Below are 9,494 nucleotides of genomic sequence, written 5' to 3' on the forward strand. Positions count from 1 at the left end.
GGGAGAGGGAGAGGGAGAGAGAATAGTAAACAAAAAACAAAAACAAAAAAACAGAACCCCAAGAGGGTTCTTTGAAATTCAGGACTGCGGGCTTCTGAAGTAGGACCTGAAAGGACGGTGAAGATGCTGAAATGAGTTCTGGTCTGTAAGTATTTTATGTACATTCCCTATGTATGTGTCTGTGAAGAACTGAGATGCTCTCTCCAAGGAGACTGCTCTAGAAAGACATTTGACATCTTGGGGGAGAAGAAGTCAGATAGAAGATGGAGGGCTGGCTGTACCTGGGAGGTGACAAAGGTGAGTGTGGACAGTCTGTACTGTCCTGTTCTTGGAGGCCACCTACAAACTCCACTTACAATGAATGTGCACCAGGAAAGACAGGTAGTAAAGATAGGTGATGTGGTCCCAGAAGCCTGCTGTGTGCCCAGCAACGACATTTTACGGACAGCAGCTACTTCAGCAGCTAACTGGGGAAGGTTCCTGCTTGTGGAAGAAATTGAAAATGGAGGATGTGAGGCCTAGTCAGAATTCTTTCTCACTAACCCCCAGGTAAGCAGATGAGACAATAGCAATAACAGTTGTATTCAAAGCTGGCCTGTTGCACCCCATCTAGTGAGACACTGGGTCACTTCAGAGTCCACTCAACAAGGCATGGGTTCTTGACAGTGCCTCCTAGGAAGGTAGGAAGGGAGTTATGTTTTCATGCTAATACTCTAGTACCCTAGAATGTGACCTTATGGGAAACCATGGCCCTTAAGCTAAAATGCTATCTGGAGGGTAGACCCTAATCTACCTTAACTTCTGTCCTAGAAGAAGAGGACACGAGCACACAGAGACGGAAGACTATGAGAGCACAATTTGAAGGTGGCCACCTAGAAGCCAAAATCAGGAACCTCACAAACAGCCAAGCGCATTGACACTCTGATTTAATTTCCAGACCACAAAACCATTGGGTCTATCATCAGCACCCAGGTACTCTGTCAATGGAAGTATGAGCAGATCAATATTGAGCAAAACCTATAGCTCTCCCCTAGAATTTGGGCAGCCTTAATAACTTGCTCTGAACAGCAGGAATATCCCGAAGCAGTACTGCATGACTTCTGAGGTGACACCTTAAGAGGCCCCGGAGGCAGCTTTTTACTTTGTGCTCTGAAGCAGTTCTGAGACTCCCATAGAAGCCAAGCTAGTCTCATATCCTAGTGGACAGGAAGCCATGGGAAAAAAGCACTGAAGCTCTATCTCAGCGGGCAATGGGCACCGACTGCCAGGCTATTCTGGCAGTCTCTCAATGACTCCAGCTCTGTGAGCTAGCTAGCCTGTTGTATCCAGCAGAGGAATTGACTAGACAATCACCCATCTGTGAGGATGTATCAATGTCTTAGTTTATTTTCAGTTGCCATAACAATACACCCGAGATATCAGGGAACATATTAAAGACTACAAGCAAAGCTGGGTGTGGTGGCACCTGCATCCAGCACTCAAAAGGCCTTTTGAGTTGAAGGCCAACCTGGTGTACAAACTGAGTTCCCAGCTGGACAGGTCTACAGAGCAAGACATGAGAGAAAGAGAGAGAGAGAGAGAGAGAGAGAGAGAGAGAGAGAGAGAGAGAGAGAGAGAGAGAGAATATGAATTAAGTGTGTGTACCCAAGGCAGTTGTGAGTCACCATGTGGGTGCTGAGAACCAAGCCCCAGCCATCTGGAAGAACACAGATCATGTTTAACAACTAAATCATCTGTCCAGTAACCCTTACAAGCTTTGTTTGTTTGCTTGCTTCTTTCTTTCTTTCTTTCTTTCTTTCTTTCTTTCTTTCTTTCTTTCTTTCTGGGTTGTTTTGTTTTGAGACAGAGTCTCTCTCTATGTGTCCCTGGCTATCCTGGAACTCTGTGTCGATCAGACTGGCCTCAGACCCACAGAGATCTGCCTACCTGTCCCTCTGGAGTACTGGGATTAAAGGTGTGCACCACCACGTCTGCCTCTAATAAGCCTACGGAAGTCAGATCTCCAGATATCTATAAATCAAACACTGTCTTGGGAGTTAGCTGATAGCTCAGTGGTAAAGCAGCTGCCTGGCATAGACAAGGCCCTGAGTCCAGTCCCCTGCATGACAGCAACAGCAGCAGCAACAACAAAACACCCTCTGGATGCACAGCTGTGAGCCAGTAGGGAACAAGCCTTCATTTGTTTACTAATTTCTTTTATGCCATTTCATGGTAAGACCTATGAAGAATGAGATACACAGTTAATGCATTCCTTTATGTGACTTTCATGAATGTATGGTTAAAATAAGGCACGGCCATGACCTTATTTTATAGGTGATAGAACTAAGGCTTAAGGCCAGACACAGTGGCTCATTCCTATAATCCTAGCACTCAGGAGTCTGATGAAGGAGAGTCCTAAATTCAAAGCCAAGCCTGGTGTGGTGATATACCTCTTTAATCCCAGCACTCCTGACACAGAGGCAAGTGATCTCTGAGTGTTGAGGGCAGCCTGGTCTACCTATCAAGTTCCAGGCTAGCCAAAGCTACATAGTGAGACCCTGTCTCAAAATCTTAAATTAAAATTTAAAAAGCTCGAAGCCATTCTGAGCGATATGAGTTCAAAGTTGGCCACCCTAGGCTACCTATCAAAACAGTTTCTTAAAAACTAAGACAGAGAGACCCTGAGATTTGGTAGCTGTCCTAAGATCACAGAGCTAATGGACTCTTGACAGACACAGTGTTTCTTTTGCCCTCTATATGATGCTGAGGGAGGCTGCTTAAATACAGTTCCCATCCCTAGCCTCTTGGCTTCTGAGTCTCCTTCTAGATGATGCTGGTCACTTTCTACAGTCCCATTTATGCCAATCCCTAACAGATGGGGATCAACCTGGTTAAAGGCACCGTGCCCACTTCCTCCTCATGAGGGGGACACCCCTTCCCCTCATTTTACAGATAAGGAAACTGAGGCACAGAGATGAGAACCGGCAGCCTATCTCATGGCCCAGTCCTGTTACTCCTTGCCCTGCCTTCCCCCGCCATGAATTCTTAGGGTGTTTACCATGGGATATGTGGTGTGTGCTTATCCATGACAACACAGAGGGCTAAAGACACAGCTCAGTTGGTAAAGTGCTTGCTTAGCATTCATAAAGGCCTGGGTTCAATTCGAAGTACTGCATAAAACTGGGCAGAGGGGCTAGGGATATAGCTCAGTCGGTAAAAGGCTTGTAAGGCAAGCATAAGGAGCTAAGTTAGAACCCCAGAATGAACACACACACACACACATGCACGCACGCACACACACACACACCATGAGGGTGGGGTGGCAAATACTAGGCATAGCCGAGTATATCAGTAATTCTAGCTTTCAAGAGGTGGAGGCAGGAGAATCAGAAATTCAAGATCACTCTCGCCTACATAGCAAGTTTGAGGCCAGCTTAGGCTACATAAGACCTTGTCTCAAAAATACACACACACACACACACACACCAACCATTTCTAGGCATCAGGGCTGTGCGCCATGAAATACAAGGAGTACCCACGACAGGGGTGAGGGCTAACTTCTACATTCCTGTGAGCTCTTTCCCCAGGAGCTTTCAACAAGACAGTTGCTAAATGGATGCCAGTGGAGGAGGGGTACTGAGGTAGCAGCCGGAGAGCCCCAGGAGGAAAAGCAGGAAGGCCTAGGAGAACAGTTTCCTCAGAGCACCAAACAGGGACTCTTCTGCCCCTTTCAAAGAGGTCTTCTGCCCGCTTCATAAGTGCTAGCATACGACCAGGCTCATAATGGCTCCTTTCTCTGCTGTTCTGCCCACTCTGACACTGCAGGGAGTCCCAGATCCTTCTCCATGCTGCCTCAGATGAGGCCTGTAGAATGTGTTGCCAAGAAACTAACCATCACTTCCCCCCTGGGAGCTTCCCCCAATCTCCTCCTGCTCTAACCCCACCTCCACCCCCAGCCCTTCAAGTCTCTACCTGAGCTTCTCTCAGTGTCACCAAACCTGCAGTGAGGAAAACAAAGTCTGAAGAGATCAGGGAGGCAGAAGAACCATGCTACTAAAGCTACTAAAGCTACTGGCTAGCCATCACCCTAGCACAAGTGGGTCCCAGAGTGCCTTAACGTGCAAATGGCCTGGAGTCTCTCCATTCCAAGCCAAAGAGCTGCCAGTTGAGACTAGGCATAGGAAGAGGCCTGATATGGAGGTCACAAGGAACCAACAGAGCCTTATGGATCTGATCACCCTCTCTGGGAAGCTAGGGTGTTCAGCAGCATCAGATGGTGCCCCACTGCTGTCTTCAACTATATTCAAAGTGACTAGAGATTACCGGGAAATGAGAAATGCTGACTATTCTCTACTTTTCTATGGGCCCCGGACACCAACACCCACAACTGGAAAGTTGGGACCTGGAATTAATTTTGCTGTGAGCTCCGAGATCTCCGATTGGAAGGAGTTCTGTCAGTCTAGGGTTTGTCAAGAGCTGACCATGACATAGTGTGTGCATCTTCAAATCTAGCTGGGCTTTTGAGTGGTTTTCAATGTACCAGAGGTGACACGGTGAGACGATGATTTAAGTCAGAAAAGGCCACATGGTTTCTTCTTGTCCCCATCCCCCACCCCCTGTGCCATGTGCCTAATGTTACTAAAAAAGCAACCTTCAATGGGCATGGTAGAGCACACCTTTAAATACAGCACTCAACAGGCAGATGGATCTCCTCGGTGAGTTTGAGGACAGCTTGGTTTAGATAGTGAGCTCCAGGACAGCCAGCAAGGACTACATAGAGACTACATGTCTCAAAACAAACAAACAAAATAACCTTATGTGAAGTTCTAGGACAATTTGTTGCCCAACACTAGTAATCCAAATAGTTGTACTGTGTGATTCCTACTTCACAGAAAAGTGACACCGAGGTACGTTATAACATACCTAGGGAGACACCGGAGATTCAAACCCCAGTCTCTGGATCCCAGTCAGGGTCCCTGGCATTTCCTCATGTCCAAGAAGAAAGCATTCTTTTCAGACTCATCTAGTTTCCAAACCTAGCCACGTGTCATAGTCAGAGTGTTAAAGATAGAGAGTTCCAGGCCCCACCCCAGGCCTACTGAGAATTTTTAGGCATGGGGCCAGAACTCTGTATTCTAAACTGGAATCCCAAGCAACCCTGAGGCCACTGGTGTGTGAACCAGCCAATGGGCCCTTCTCAGCCAGGTTATTTATAAGACAACTAAAAAAGATCAGAAAGCCACTCACATATATGCTCATCATATTGAATGTAAACCTTTTCTTTTCTCTCCCTGATATGTTTTGTAATGCAGTAGCGTGATGTGGTGGCAGGGGGTACCTTAGCAGGCCCATGCTGAGGCATCCTCCACCCCCAGGTATCAGTCATAAGATGGGTCTAGTATAAAATAAAGTTTATTTGGGACATGGGAAGGGGGTCTAGGGGAAGGAGTAGAGGCAGAGAAAGAAAGGGGACAGAGAAGAACACAAAGAGAGAGGAAAGAGAAAGAAGGGAAGAGGCTATCCAGGAACACGTGGGAAAAGACAGAGAATAAAGAGGGAGGGAGAGAGGGAGGAAGGGAAGGAGAGAGAGAGAGAGAGAGAGAGAGAGAGAGAGAGCGCGCTTTTATAAGTGAGCCAGACCTGGCTGTTGCTAGGTAACTGTTGGGCGGAGCCTAGAGGAAATGCTAACATTCCCTGATCACCTTTCTTTTTGAGATGGTGTCTCTCACTATGCTATCCAGGCTACCCTAAGAATGAGTAGCTGATACTAGTCACAAACGACAAAATTTACTTGTTCAGACCCTGGGAAGACTTTTTTATCCTTACACAACTAAGAGAAAGCTTTTGTTTTTTTGTTATAGTTCATGTATATGAGTGTTTTGCCTGAATATATATTTGTATACCACATGAGTGTAGTGCCCAAGGAGGCCAGAAGAGGGTGTTTATCCCCTGAAACTAGAATTATAGACAATCGTGGGTGCTGGGAATCAAACCCAGGTCCTTTGGAAGAGTAGCTAACGCTTCTAATTGCTGAGCCATTTCTCCAGCCTGGTTTGTTTTCTGTTTTTGAGACAGACTCTCAGGCAACCCAGCTACTTGCTAAGTAGTAGAGGCCAGCCTATATATATGATCCTCCTCTATCTACCTCCCAAGTGCTAAGATAGTTATGTGCCACCATGCCAGACTAAGAGACAGAATTGCTGTTATAAACACTTCCATTGGCTCTGTGGCCCCTGCCCTCTAAAACTGCCCAGCATTTAAGAGACTGAGGCAGGAGGATTTGGATTTCGACCAGCCTGGGCCATCTTCGGTTCTGCTAACTAGTAAAACCCTCTGTTAGAAAGCCCAAAACAAACATGTAAACAAAGGAAAACAAATAAACCACACAACCAAACCAAAGAGGAGCTTAGATATCAGGCTGGCTCCGAACAATGCAGTGGTAAGTTTTGTGGCTGTGACAATCAGCATAAAGATAACAGAGGGAACCTGACAGAAGAGTGGATGATAGTACTCCCTGGGGAAGGTGACACCTGGAATTAAAATTAGGGTGAGCTGGGCAAGGTGATACAAACTTTTAATCCCTTCCTGGAGAGGCAGTTAGGGGCAGGCAGATCTCTGTGAGACAGAAGACATCTTGGAGTCACAGACCAGCCAAGGGTGCATAGTGAAGCCCAGGCTCAATAAAAGAAGTGTAGATGAGCAGGGTTATCACTGCAGGGGGAGCTCTGAAAGAACTCACCAAGAAAACAGGAGCTAATAGAAATACACAGTGACATTGTGAATTGGGGACAAGAGCCCTAGAATGGGGCAGGACCAGACTGTGGAAGAATAACAAGATCTGGGTTGGTTTTTTTTTTTTTTTTTTTTGCTTTGTTTGTTTGTTTGTTTGTTTTGAGACAAGGTCTCACTCTGTAGATAAAACTAGCCTAAACTCGACCTCTAGCCTAGGCTTGCCTGAACCCTGCAGCAATACCCATGCCTCAACCCAGGTGCTGAATGACAGACATGAGTTGATCTGAATTGTTAAAGATATTTAACTTTAAATTATATGCATTGGGGTGAAAGGGTGTCATATCCCCTGGAACTGGAGTTGCAGATTGTTGTAAACTGGCATGAGGGTGCTAAGAGTTGAACTCAGGTCCTCTGGAAGAGTAGCCAGTGCTCTTAACCACTGAGCCACCTCTCCAGTCTGATTTGAATTTTTATTTTCTCAGTTTCCAAAAGTTATTGTCACTAAATATCAAGGACCAAGTTTTTATTTTACTGAAAATTTCCAAATCAGTCTTCTCTGTTTCCCAGAGCTGCAGATAACATGTCCCTAGGATGTTCACAGAAAATATCAGAGAAGACTGCTTTTGGGGAAGTGTCGGGTAGAAAGAACTGACTCTGTATCCCAGGGTGACCTGGAACTCACTATGCACCCCAACCTGGTATCAAGTTCAGAGCTATCCTGCCTTGGACTCCCAAGTGCTAAGGTAACACATACAATTTGAGAAAATTTAAAAACAAAATTTTAGCATTTATTTAGTTATTTGATTAGTGTGTGTGTGTGTGTGTGTGTGTGTGTGTGTGTGTGTATGTGTGTGTGTCTAGTAGGTGGCCAGGCTTGGGGGGCAAGTGCTTTTACCCACTGAGCTATTATGGCTCAGGATTTAAAAAAAAAAAAAAAGAAAAGACTTTATCCGCTTGAGACACAGTCTCACACTGTATTCCAACCTAGCCTGGAATTCACTGTGTAGCTCAGGCTGACCTTGAAATCCCAATCCTGAATGGTAGGATTCCAGAGGCATCACCACGCTCAGATTGGCTACGATTGGCTCCAGGATGCTTTTCAGCCTTATCTATGGATGCTGACGATTCGGCTAAGGGCATACACAGCTCAGTGGTAGAAAACTTCAATCCAAGGCCCTGAGTTCAATCTTTGGTACCACAAAACAACAACAACAGCAAAAACTGACAGAACCTACGGCCCTGGCAATTCAACTACTGGTTAGACACACATAGCAGAAATGTAGACGCTCCAGGGCATGTATATGAAATAGTCACAGCCACATTATTAATGACGACTCCAAAACTATCCAAATGCCCATCAACAGTGAAACAGTTAATAAATAAAACGTGTACTCATACAGCAGGATACTATAAGGATACCATATGGTAAGGAGAATGGACCAATTGCACTACACATAATGGGTGCAGATCCCTCAGCCATAATGCAAAGGAAAAGAAGCCACACACACAGTAAACTCCCGTGTCTTTCTATTCTACAAAGTACCAAACAGAGGCTAACTGATGCTATTGGGAATCAGGGTAGGGTGGCAATGTGTTTCAAAGACAAGAATGCTTGCCTACTGTGTGTAAGGAAGGCTGAGGTGTCTGGTTGGAGGCCTGAGGAGGGTTTGTCTGAATCCTGATGTGGGTACCAGTTAGGCAAGTGTGCTGATCTGGCTGTATGCTAATGATATGTGCACTGTTCTGCACAGCTACAGTGTTCCACTGAAAATAAATATCCTTCCAGCCTGTCATCATCATCATCATCGGCGGCGGCAGCAGCATCTAATAGGGAAAGCACGCTGAAAGCACAGGAAAATCTCTGGGAAAGCACTGCAAAAAGATTTACATGGAGAAGGATTCAGGGGTAGGGGAATACAGATGAGTGGGAGATTCAAACGGCGGTAAATTCAAGGTGAACCCATGGAAATCAAACCGTGGTTGCCAGTGAGCTCAGTGCTCAAGTTGCAATTGTATGAACGCACACCGTGCTCCAGCCTGAAGGTGGCTGCTCTGGAAGCAAGCCCACTTCCACTTCTAGGCTAGGTTTCCTCCCAAGCGGCCAATCACGTCACATGACTTTGAAGGCAGGAATCTGAAGACCCAAGTAAAAAATCTGAATCCAAACAGGAGCTTGGTAGTGCCCATGCCCGCCACAGCACCTCACTCACTCAGCTTACAAAAGGAAAACTTAGATTCTTTTCCACCGGGTGGATTTCTCTGATTGCAATCACTCCAGGCTTCAGTGATTAGATTCCATTAGCTGCGGGAATCAATTGAACAACGACCTTTCCTAAAGTGAAGGGCCAGCTTCCAGAGCTTTGGCTGGTTGCAGAGCCCAGGAGGAATTCACTGAAGGAAGGCAAATAAAGAAATGATCACTTTTATAAAAACAACAACAACAACAAAAACCTAAAGGACAGAAAGACAAAGGAAAGGTAGGTGCAGGGACAAGGAGCTGCAAAGAGCAACTGGAATTTTGCATCCCAGCCCTGGGCCCTGGGCAGCCAGCTGAAGAGTTTGTTGGCAGCAGAGCAACAAACAGATTGCTGCCTTTCCAAGACACGCACAGAAGTCAACGGGGGCAATTACTGCCTCTGGGGTCTCCTCTGATCTTTCCCACCACTCTCTCTGGACTCTCTGCACGAGAAGTCCAGGAGATAAGAAAAGTCTCCCTCAAGACCGCCCCCCCCTCCTTCTCTCTTTTCCCTCCCATTCATATACTCTCTCTCTCTCTCTCTCTC

At 46.1% G+C, this 9,494-nt stretch overlaps 1 protein-coding gene across 5 annotated transcripts in view; it reads right to left on the bottom strand.

Annotated features, from left to right (window-relative positions):
- The window catches only part of Bcor (BCL6 corepressor), a 123,578-nt gene that overhangs the window by 72,112 nt on the left and 41,972 nt on the right, over positions 1-9,494 (bottom strand). The window lies entirely within an intron of this gene.

Source organism: Grammomys surdaster, unplaced genomic scaffold (assembly GCF_004785775.1).
Source record: "Grammomys surdaster isolate TR1022 unplaced genomic scaffold, NIH_TR_1.0 182, whole genome shotgun sequence".
Lineage (NCBI taxonomy): Eukaryota > Metazoa > Chordata > Mammalia > Rodentia > Muridae > Grammomys > Grammomys surdaster.